Genomic DNA, 9,481 nt, shown 5'->3' on the forward strand with positions numbered 1-9,481 from the left:
TGTTTGCAATGACAACTTAGAGAACATAGTTTCTAATGCCATGCTTAACTAGCTGAGAGTTTATAATGGTTTGTCTTGATTGCCAACATAGATTTTGAGATGACTATGATGTAGTATGATAGGATGGTATTCTCCTTTGAATGATTCAAGTGGCTTGACTTGGCGCATGTTCATGCATGTAGTTGAAACAAAATCAACATAGCCTCTATGATGTTCGTGTTCATGGTGATTTATATCTTGTTCATGCTTGCATTCAATGTTAGTCAAACTCATTGCATCTTGATGAGTGTTGTTGCTCTCTAGTTGGTCGCTTCCCATTCTTTTGCTAGCCTTCACTTGTACTAAGCGGAATATTGCTTGTGCATCCACTTCCATAAACCCACAAGTTTTTCCATGAGAGTCCACCATACCTACCTATTTGCGGTATCTACCTGCCGTTCCAAGTAAATTTGCATGTGCCACTCTCTAAACCTTCAAGAAATAATCTGTTTTGCATGCCCGAACCGCTCATGTGGTGACAGGGGGCTATTGGTATCTTCCATGCTAGGAGTGTTATCCTCGACATGTGTTTATTCACTATCATTCACGAGAAAGGGGCCGGTAATTGGAATGACCAGTTCCATGCTTAAATTGAAAACATAAATGTAAAACAAGACTCCCCCCGGATTGTTGTTAGTATGGACGGTACCCGAGGATTCGGCTAGCCGTGGAGTGTGATTGATTGGTGGTGGGGGAGTTAAAACTTTACTTTTCTGTTTGGGAACCGCCTATAGCATCAGTAGCATGGAACATATTGAGAACTCTTGGTCATTGCGTTGACAATGAAAGCATGCCACCCAAAATTATTATCTCTGTTTTCAAAGCTTGAGCTCTGGCACCTCTGCAAATCAATGCTTCCCTCTGCGAAGGGTCTGTCTATTTATTTTCCTGTCGAGTCATCCTCTTCTTATATAAGCACCAATTAGAGATCACTTTTATCATTTTTATGCTTTGCTTTGGTTGATATTGAGTATGACTATGACTGGATCTTCGTTGCTATGAATTACAATGTTTAGTCAGCCCTTGATCTTTGAAAGTGCTCTGCATTTATGTTTTGCGGTCTCAGAAAGAGCTAGAGAGAGACCACCTATTCATATTGCTTCATGCTTGTTTTGATTGAAGTGTTGGTATTCGAAACTCATTATTATTTGCTCGTTAGCTGATTATGCCATTGATATTAGTTTACCGTGAGACCTTTGTGTCACTTGCTTATGTGGTTAACTTGTGGTCTTGCTGAAATTCTGGTTATGAGTTAGACATAGTTGCAACAAGAAGATCAAACAGAGTTTGTCAAAGTTTTTCTTTCTCTCTCAGTTTGTCAACTGAGTTGCTTGAGGACAAGCAAGGTTTTAAGCTTGGGGGAGTTGATACGTCTCCATTGTATCTACTTTTCCAAACTCTTTTGCCCTTGTTTTGGACTCTAATTTGCATGATTTGAATGGAACTAACCTGGACTGACGTTGTTTTCAGCAGAATTGCCTTGGTGTTGTTTTTGTGCAGAAATCAAAGTTCTCCAAACGTCCTGAAAATTTACGGAGATTATTTTTGGAAAATATGAAAAATACCTGCGCAAAGATCCACCCGAGTGGGTGGGCCAGTGGGCCACAAGCCCTGCCACCGCCACCCCCTGGTGGCGGTGGGCAAGCTTGTGGGGCCCACACGGATCTGCCGCCCCCAATCTCAGCTCTATAAGTTCACTTTCGTCCCAGAAAAAATAAAGAGAGAAGATTTCGTCGTGTTTGCGATACGGAGGCGCCGCCACAACCTGTTCTTCATCTGGAGGGCAGATCTGGAGTCCGTTTTGGGCTCCGGAGAGGGGAAATCATCGCCATCGTCATCATCAACCTTCTTCCCTCTCCAATTCCATGAAGCTCTTCGTCGTTCGTGAGTAATCTATTCGTAGGCTCGCTGGGCGGTGATGAGTAGGATGAGATCTATCATGTAATCGAGGATTAATCCCTAGTATCCACTATGTTCTGAGGTTGATGTTGCTACTACTTTGCCATGCTTAATGCTTGTCACTAGGGCCCGAGTGCCAAGATTTCAGATCTGAAATAATTATGTTGTCACCAATATATGTGTGTTTTAGATCCGATCTTGCAAGTTGTAGTTACCTACTATGTGTTATGATCCGGCAACCCCGGAGTGACAATAACCGGAACCACTCCCGGTGATGACCATAGTTTCAGGAGTTCATGTGTTCACCAAGTGCTAATGCGTTGGTCCGGTTCTTTATTAAAAGGAGAACCTTAATATCCCGTAGTTTCCATTTGGACCCCGCTGCCATGGGAGGGATGGACAATAGATGTCATGCATGTTCTTTTCCCTAAGCACGTATGACGACACACGGAATGCATGCCTACATCACATTGACGAACGGGAGCTAGCCACATATCTCTCCGTGTTATAACTGTTGCATGATGAATATTATCCGAACAAATCACCGACCCATTGCCTACGAGTTTGTCCTACTGCTGCTGTTACTTTTCTTGCTCTGCTGCTGTTACTTGTCTTGCTCTGCTGCTACTGTTGCTACTACTGTCGCTTGCTACTGTTGCTACTTGCTACTGCTGTCACTACTGCTGTTCCTTGCCGCTGCTATTACTCATTACACTGCTGCTACGTGCTACAATACTTTTTTGCTGGTCGTTGACGGGAACAGAAAATTTCCGTCAACGAGGCAACTTGGCGCCATTGATACAATCGTTAGAAATAGTCTTCCGTGTCAACAGATTGTTTCTCACACCGTTGTTATCATACTACTTTGCTGTTACTACTTTGCTTGCAGATACTAATCTTTAAGGTGTGGTTGAATCTGACACATTCAGCTGCTAATACTTGAGAGTATTCTCTCACCTCCTATAGGCGTACCAACAAATTTGGGTCGAATCCTCTACCCTCGAAAACTGTTGCGATCCCACGCGCTGGTGGGCCGTCAACAACATTCTTTTAGTTTCGATTGCCGGAGAGTGCTAGCAGCATTCTTCTGGTGCCGTTGCAGGGGAAGGTCTGCTGTCATGGAGTCAATCATTATCACTAATACTTATTTATCTATATTAACAGATTACTAATTTATCTATTGAATTAATTAACTAATTATTTAAATAATATATCTAATTATATATTTATTTATTTTATTAATAAAACATATTTTTATTTTTTTTATTTTTTTTGGAAGGACCCCACCTGTCATTTGGTGGGAGCGGTGGGGCCCTACTGTCATTGGGACAGCAAGCCCACACGTACGTTACGCACAACATGCATACATACATAATACATACATACATACATACACTAATACGTACATACATACATACATACACATATACATTATCCCTTCCTTTTTATTATCTCTTTCTATCTAACATCTCTCTATTAACTCTGTGCTCACAGACATCTCTCTCAACACAGAGAGATAGAGGAGGCAACCTCCACCTCCTCATACGGAAGCTCAACAGCGCCGGAACGACGCGGTGTTCGCCGGAACAGAACCGGAACGGGGGAAGGAGGAGAGGGTGCCCGGGGCCCGGAGCTCACCGGCGTTGCCGGGGATCGGGGCAGCCAGACTCGGGGTCGGCCGTTGTGTAGGATGACGAGGAGGCCGGTGGTTGTCGGTGCGGTCGCGGATCCGGCACGGGGGGGCGCCGGGGATCGGTCCAGGTGGCGGAGACCGAAGGAGGAGCGTGATACGTCTCAAACGTATCTATAATTTTTGATGGTTTCATGTTGTTATCTTGTCATCTTTGGATGGTTTATGTACCTTTTATATCTTTTTTGGGACTAACTTATTAATTCAGTGCCAAGTGTGAGTACCTGTTTTTTGTGTGTTTTTGGCTCTTTTCGGATCTGATTTTGGAACAGAGTCCAAACGGAATAAAATCCCCGAAATAATTTTTTCCCGAACGGAAGAAGATCAGGGGGCTTGAGGGCCAAGGCAGGAGAGCTACAGGCGGCCCACAAGTCGTGTAGCCGCCACCAGGGGGCGGCGGCTAGCAGGCTTGTGGCCTCCCTGGCTCCCCCCTGACCTAGCTCCTTCGCCTATATATTCCCTAAAATACAGAAAAAAAATCAGGGAATCCACGAAAACACTTTTCCGCCGTCGCAAGCTTCCGTTTCCGAGAGATCTCATCTGGAGACCCTTCCAGGTGCCCTGCCGGAGGGGACTTTGGAGTTGGAGGGCTTCTACATCAACATCATCGCCCCTCCAGTGACTCGTGAGTAGTTCACTTCAGACCTACGGGTCCGTAGTTAGTAGCTAGATGGCTTCTTCTCTCTCTTGGATCTTCAATACAAAGTTCTCCATGATCTTCATGGAGATCTATCCGATGTAATCTTCTTTGGCGGTGTGTTTGTCGAGATCCGATGAATTGTGGCGCCGTTGGAAGGTCTTTTGTTGCAGTAGCAGAAGTATTTCTGGCGCCGTTGCCGGGGAGGTAGAGATCTATCCAAGTAGGTCTCACAAACTCATCTCTTGCATTTACTTTTTTGCCAGTTGCCTCTCGTTTTCCTCTCCCCCACTTCACATTTTCCGTTTTCTTTTGCCTTTCTCCTTTGCCGTTTTCTTTTGCCTTTTGCCTTTTTCCGTTTTCCTTTGCCCATTTTCCTCGCTCGCTCTTGGGCTTGTTCGTGAGAGACCTTTTCTCATGCCCAAACCAAACTATTTCAGAAGATTGGAAGAGATTGAAACTAGTGTCAAAGGTTCCATGTCTTCTGAGTTTGACCAGAATAGTTACTTCCATGGAGAATTAAAAGAGCAAAGTTCTTTTATGGCCTGTTTGAATAAAGAAGTTGATGACATGGCCAAAGTATTCCTTGCACTAAATTCTTAGCTTGCTCACCTTGAAAAATTGGTGGGCCAAATTTCTGACAAGCAGGCCACCTTAGTCAATAAGATGGCAGCTAAACCGGAAATTTGTGATGCAAATCACGAAGATCTTAAAGTGCTTGGTGTGACTCCTCTTGAATCTTTGTTTTCGCGTGTAAAACCTATTGATGAAGGGGCTGGATATGAATCCACTTTGGTTGAAAAACGCCCCAATGATTCGGAGTCCACCCATCTTGATGATAAAGGTGTGGAGAGTGGAGTAGAAGAAATCAAAATTTTGGGTAGTAATGAAACTCCCACTTTGGATTTCAAGGAATTCAATTATGATAATTGCTCCTTGTTTGAATGCATTTCTTTGATGCAATCCATTGCAAACTCTCCACATGCTTATAACCAAAGCAAAGACTTTACCGCGCATATCGTAGATGCTATGATGAAATCTCTTGAAGAGAAGCTCGAATTAGAAGTCTATATACCTAGATAACTTCATGATGAGTGGGAACCTACTATCAAAATCAAGATCAAAAACTATGAGTGCAATGCTTTGTGTGATTTGGGTGCTAGTGTTTTCGCGATTCCAAAGTCTTTATGTGATATTCTTGGTTTTCATGAGATTGAAGAGTGTTCTCTTAATTTGCATCTTGCGGATTCTACTATCAAGAAACCCATGGGAAGGATCGACGATGTTCTTATTGTTGCAAATAAGAACTATGTACCCGTGGATTTCATTGTACTTGACATAGATTGCAATCCTTCATGTCCCATTATTCTTGGTAGACCTTTCCTAAGGACTATTGGTGCTATCATCGATATGAAGGAAGGGAATATTAAATTTCAATTTCCTTTAAATAAGGGCATGGAGCACTTTCCTAGAAAGAAAATAAGATTGCCTTATGAATCTATGATGAGGGCTACTTATGGTTTGAGCACCAAAGATGACAATACGTGCTTCCATCACCTTTTGCCTAGCTAAGGGCGTTAAACAAAAGCGCTTGTGGGAGGCAACCCAACAAATCTATCCTTTTTCTGTTTTTTGTTTTCCAAACTTTCATAATTCTGTTATGATTGTGTTTTTTGTGTTTCTTTTTGCATTTGTGCCAAGCAAAACCGTTATGATTAGTCTTGGGGATGATCGTTTGGTCATGTTGGAAAAGACAGAAACTTTCTGCTCACGAAAAGAATTTTCTTTTTTTCTGTAGGAGACTTTGAGTTGATTCGTTTTGCTGCTGATTTCTACGCAAATTCTTCAGACTGTCGTAATTTTTCAGAATTGTTGAAGTAACAGAAGTATACGAAGTATACAGATTGCTACAGACTGGTCTGTTGTTAACAGATTCTATTTTTGATGTGTTGGTTGCTTATTTTGATGAAACTATGGATAGTATCGGGGGGTATTAGCCATGGAAGATTGAAGATACAGTAACCAACATCAACATAAGTAGAATTTAAGTTTGCTACAGTACCTAAGGAAGTGGTGGTTTGCTTTCTTATACTAATGTTATCACGAGTTTCTGTTTAAGTTTCGTGTTGTGAAGTTTTCAAGTTTTGGGTGAAGTTCTTATGGACAAAAAGATAAAGAGTGGCAAGATCTCAAGCTTGGGGATGCCCATGGCACCCCAGGAGATTCAAGGATGCCGTAAAATCCTAAGCTTGGGGATGCCCCGGGAAGGCATCCCCTCTTTCGTCTTCAATCCATCGGTAACGTTACTTGGGGCTATATTTTTATTCACCACATGTTATGTGTTTTGCTTGGAGCGTCTTGTATCGTAGGAGTCCTTTATTTTTGTTGTGTCACAATCATCCTTGCTACACACCTAGAGATAGAGACATGCACTCACCGTGATTTTGTCGAGCTTCACTTATATCCTTTGGTAAACAATTCAGCTCACATGTGCTTCACTTATATCTTTTGAGCTAGTTGATTTTGCTCTGTGTGCTTCACTTATATATTTTAGAGAACGGTGGTGCGTGGCTTGGTAGTTGATCTATGCTTTGAAAGTAGTATCAAAAGGGGTAGTTATCCAAAGGGATATGAAAACTTCCACCTTCATGTGCATTGAATGATTCATCTCAATTAGTTTTGAGTTGTGGTTGTGGTAATATTGAAGATATGCTAGTAAGGTGTTGTGGATCTAGAAATACTTGTGTTGAAGTTAGTGATTCCTGTAGCATGCACGTATGGTGAACCGCTATGTGATGAAGTCTGAGCATGATTAGTCTATTGATTGTCATCCTTTGTGTGGCGGTCGGGATCGCGCGATGGTTTATACCTACCAACCCTTCCCCTAGGAGTATGCGTTGAATGCTTTGTTTCGATTACTACTAAAACTTTTGCAACAAGTATATGAGTTCTTCATGACTAATGTTGAGTCCATGGTTTAGATGCACTTTCACCTTCCACCATCACTATCTTCTTTAGTGCCGTGCAACTTTCGCCCGTGCACAAAACCCACCATTAGCCTCCCTCAAAACAGCCACCATACCTACCTACTATGGCTTTTTCAAAGTCATTCCGAGATATATTGCCATGCAACTACCACCATGACATGTGCCACCACTTCTACATTGCCATTTCATGGTCGTAAGATAGCTAGAATGATGTTTCCATTAATGTCTATGTCATGCTAGAACATTGTCACAGTACACTACCGAAGGCATTCCATATAGAGTCATCGTTGCTCTAAGTTTTGAGTTGAAAGTGTGATGATCATCATTGATGGAGCATTGTCCAATGTGAGGACATAAAAGAGGCCAAATATGCCCACCAAAATATTTTTATAAAAAAAAGAGGCCAAAAGAGCCCACTAAAAAATGATGAGAGAAAAAGAGAGAAGGGACAATGCTACTATCCTTCCACACTTGTGCTTATTAAGCACCATGATCTTCATGATTGAGAGTCTCTCGTTTTGTCACCACCATATAGCTAGTGGGAAAATTTCATTACATAACTTGGCTTGTATATCCCAATGATAGGCTTCCTCAAATTTGCCTTAGGTCTTCGTGAGCAAGCAAGTTGGATGCACACCCACTAGTTTTCTTTAAGAGCTTTCACATACTCTTAGCTCTAGTGCATCATTTTTATGGTAATCCCTACTCATTCACATTGATATCTATCGATGAGCATCTCCACAGCTCATTGATATGCCTAGTTAATGTGATCATCTTCTCCTTGTTTGTCTTGCAACCTCCACCACACTCCACACCACTTATAATGCTAAAACCATGGTTCACGCTCATGTATTGCGTGAGAGTTGAAAAGGTTTGAGAAAGTAAAGGTGTGAAAACAATTACTTGGCCAATACCGGGGTTGTGCATGATTTAAATTCGTTGTGCAATGATGACAGAGCATAGCCAGACTATATGCTTTTGTAGGGATAACTTTCTTTTGGCCTTGTTATTTTGAAAGTTCATGATTACCTTGCTAGTTTGCTTGAAGTATTATTGTTTCCACGTCAATAGCAAACTATTCTTTTGAATCTAATGGATCTGAACGTTCACGGCACATAAGAGGAGTTACAAAGGACATATATGCTAGGTAGCATGAAAGCATCAAAAATTCATTCTTTATCACTTCCCTACTCGAGGACGAGCAGGAGTTAAGCTTGGGGATGCTTGATACGTCTCAAACGTATCTATAATTTTTGATGGTTTCATGCTGTTATCTTGTCATCTTTGGATGTTTCATGTACCTTTTATATCTTTTTTGGGACTAACTTATTAATTCAGTGCCAAGTGCCAGTTCCTGTTTTTTCTGTGTTTTTGGCTCTTTTCAGATCTGATTTTGGAACGGAGTCCAAACGGAATAAAATCCCCGAAATAATTTTTTCCCAGACGGAAGAAGATCAGGGGGCTTGAGGGCCAAGGCAGGAGAGCTACACGGGGCCCACAAGCCCTGTAGCCGTCACCAGGGGGCGGCGGCTAGCAGGCTTGTGGCCTCCCTGGCACCCCCCTGACCTATCTCCTTCGCCTATATATTCCCTAAAATACAGAAAAAATCAGGGAATCCACGAAAACACTTTTCCGCCGCCGCAAGCTTCCATTTCCGTGAGATCTCATCTGGAGACCCTTCCCGATGCCCTGCCGGAGGGGACTTTGGAGTTGGAGGGCTTCTACATCAACATCATCGCCCCTCCAATGACTCGTTAGTAGTTCACTTCAGACCTACGGGTCCGTAGTTAGTAGCTAGATGGCTTCTTCTCTCTCTTGGATCTTTAATACAAAGTTCTCCATGATCTTCATGGAGATCTATCCGATGTAATCTTCTTTGGCGGTGTGTTTGTCGAGATCCGATGAATTGTGGATTTGTGATCATATTATCTATGATATATATTTGAGTCTTTGCTGATTTCTTATATGCATGATTTAATATCCTTGTAAGTCTCTCCGAGTCTTGGGTTTTGTTTGGCCAACTAGATCTATGATTCTTGCAATGGGAGAAGTGCTTGGTTTTGGGTTCATACCGTGTGGTGACCTTTCCCAGTGACAGTAGGGGCAGCAAGGCACACATCGTGTAGTTGCCATCAAGGGTAACAAGATGGGCTTTGTCGTAGATATGAGATTCTCCATCTACATCATGTCATCTTGCTTAAGGCGTTACTCTGTTCTTTTGGACTTAAT

Source organism: Hordeum vulgare, chromosome 3H (assembly GCF_904849725.1).
Source record: "Hordeum vulgare subsp. vulgare chromosome 3H, MorexV3_pseudomolecules_assembly, whole genome shotgun sequence".
Classification (NCBI taxonomy): domain Eukaryota; kingdom Viridiplantae; phylum Streptophyta; class Magnoliopsida; order Poales; family Poaceae; genus Hordeum; species Hordeum vulgare.